This window comes from Orycteropus afer, unplaced genomic scaffold (assembly GCF_000298275.1).
Source record: "Orycteropus afer afer isolate SDZICR_OR568_19922 unplaced genomic scaffold, OryAfe1.0 scaffold00711, whole genome shotgun sequence".
Taxonomy (NCBI): domain Eukaryota; kingdom Metazoa; phylum Chordata; class Mammalia; order Tubulidentata; family Orycteropodidae; genus Orycteropus; species Orycteropus afer.
The window spans coordinates 679,574-682,769 of record NW_006922298.1 but is presented as its reverse complement, the minus strand read 5'-3'; positions in this window follow the sequence as shown (position 1 = coordinate 682,769).

Sequence of the window (3,196 nt, the reverse complement as noted above, 5' to 3'; positions counted from 1 at the left end):
AAGAGTTAGTGCTTTTGAGTTGTGGTGCTGGTGAAGAATGCTGAAAGTACCATGGACTGCTAAAAGAACTAACAGATCTGTCCTGGAGGAAGTGCAGCTGAAGTGCTCCTTGGAAGTGAGAATGGCCAGAGTTCTCACCTATTTTAGTCATGTTGTCAGAAGGGACCATTCCCTGGAGAAGGATGTCATGCTTGGTAAGTTGGAGGATTGATGAAAGAGGGGAAGGCCTTCAACAAGATGGATTGACATGGTGCCTGCAACAATGGGCTCAAGTATAGCAAGGATCATGGAGCTGACGCGGGATTGGGCAATGTTTCATTCTGCTGTGCATGGGGTCACTATGAGTCGGAAACGACTCGATGGCACCTAACAACATGGAAACCAGGAGCTGGAGATCACTGAACGTTCTCTTAGAAACTGCTTACCACAGTACTCTAATGGTAAGAATGAGGTTAATGCACCTCTCAAAGAAGTTAACATATTTCCCTGGAAGACACTGAACCAGTACTTTCAGTGATGTCCTAAAATTCTTTTGGGTGTTAGGGTATTATATATGGTAAGCAGAATGTCGAAGAGGATGAGGTTGCTAGTGAGAAAAAGTAAGTAGTGATCTGAAGTCATTCATAATATGTAAATTTAAAAGAAGCAAAATATGAAAAGATTTTCCATAATTTATGGAGCACTGTAAGATTTCCATGTAATTGATTTAATAATAATAATAATAATAATAATGAATGGTTATGTATTTTCTTGGTTCTAGCTTACTGTACAACAGCAAGGCCCAGGGACATCTGTGGACATTCTTAGCAAAGCCTCCCACAATTTATAGCCAATAAATATGACACACTGACTGGAGGGAGTTTCACTGCAAAAAATATCCAAAAACTAGATAACTGAGTGCCTTAATTATCTAGCTGCTTTTTGGAGGACGGGGCTGGTGAGGAGGGCCGGGAGGTGGTGGCAGGCAGCTTTAGCAGGGCCGGAAATGGTAGGGAAGGCTGGGAAGTGAGAGTGGAGCAGTTTGTAACAACTAAGGGAGATGAACTCATCTGTCAATTTCCCAACCTGTGGTGGCTTGTGTGTTGCTATGAGGCTGGAAGCTGTGCCCCCAGTGTTTCAAGTGCCAACATGGTGAGCCATGAAGCACAAGTTTCAGCAAAGCTTCCAGCCTAAGACAGATTCAGAAGAAGGAAGAGGCCACCCACTTCTCAAAAAATTGGCAAGTGAAAATCTTATGAATAGTGGTGAAACACTGTATGATATATTACTGAAAAATAGACCTGAAACATTGTCTGATTTAGTGCCAGAGGCTGAGCCCCTCAGGTCAGAAGGCACTCAGAATATGACTAGGAAAGAGCTGCCCCCTCAGAATTGTGCTGACCTTGATGATGTGGATGGAGTAAAGCTTTCAGGACCTCCTTTTGCTGATGTGTCACAATGAAAGAAAAGAACAAAAAGCTGCAAATATCCATTAATAATCAGAACATGGAATGTACGAAATATGAATCTAGGAAAATTAAAAGTTGTCAAAAATGAAATGGAACCCATAAAGATCAATATCCTAGGCATTATTGAGCTGAAACAGACTAGTTTTGGCCATTATTAATCAGACAACCATATGACGTACTATGCCAGGAATGACAAATTGAAGAGGAAGGGCATGACATTCATCACCACAAAGAATGTTTCAAGATCTACCCTGAAGTACAATGCTGTCAGTGATAGGATAATATCTATATGCCTACAAGGAAGACCTGTTACTACTACTATTATTCAAATCTATAAACCAACCACCAAAGCCAAAGATGAGGAAATAGAAGAATTTTACTAACTTCTACAGTCTGAAATTGACTGAACATCCAATCAAGATGTGCTGATTATCACTTATGATTGGAATGCAAAAGTTGGAAACAAAGAAGAATCAACAGTAGTTGGAAAATATAGTCTTGGTGATAGAAATGATGCTGGAGATAGCGTGATAAAATTTTGCAAGACCAATGACTTATTCATTGCAAATACCTTTTATCAACAATAAAAATGGCAGCTATACATGTGGACTTTGCCAAATGAAGTACACCGGAATTAGATTGACTACATCTGTGGCAAGGGGTGATGGAGAAGCTTGATATCTTCAGCAAAAACAAGGCCAGACATCTGGATGCAATGATGGGTCTCTACTCGTCCAGAGCAGAGAGGAATTGAGAAGGCCAGGGATTCATGGAAATGGTTGGTCCTCATGACTGGTGCACCACATGATCCTCAGCCTGTACACCTGTAGGACCAGAGGATCTGGATGGTGCCCGGCTGCCGCTGTTGACCACTACGAGGGGGATCTATGTGGGAGATCATGGATAGAGGGGGAAAACAATGAGGAACAAAACTCAAAATCATTTGGGGAAAAAAACAAAAAGAGGACCAGGTTTGCTGGTCTGGTGGAGCCTGGTGGAGCCACTGAAACTGTGGTCCCTGGCTGCCCTTCAGGTCTTGAAATGAGCCCACAACTGTGGCTTCTAGCCAAACAAGAAACAGGCATAAAAGTTGAAAATGTACCTGAGGTAGGTGTACTCCTTGGAGAGAACAATCATGGGAGAAAGAAGGGTTGTTTATGCACATGGAGACAGCTCAGGTGGTGGGAGTGCATGGAGGGATGAATACAGGGAGGAGGTGGCTGTCAGGGGGAAGTGGAAGGGGAGCTGTTGCATTGGGGTTAATTGTAGTCAATGTCATGGGACAACGTGAGTGTGGACTGCTATATGGAGGGTGAGTTTGCTCTGTAGACCTTCACCCAAGTCACAATTTAAAAAAAAAAAAAAAAGCCAGAAGTTGATTATGGAACAGACCATCCACTGCTCATATGCTAGTTCAAGTTGAAACTGAAAACTGAAGGCATTTAAAACCACTACACAAGAGCCAAAATATGACCTTGATTTTATTCATCCTGAATTTAGAGACCATCTAAAGAATGTATTTGATGCATTGAACACCAATGACTGAAAACTAGAAGAATTGTGGAATGACATCAAGAACATCATCAATGAAGAAAGCAAAACATCATTAAAAAGACAGGAAAGAAATAAAAGACCAAAGTGGATGTCAGCGGAGACTCTGAAACTTGCCCTTGAATGGAGAGTAGCTAAAGCAAATGGGAGAACCAACAGGATAAAAAGAGCTGAACAGAAGATTTCAAAGAGCAGCT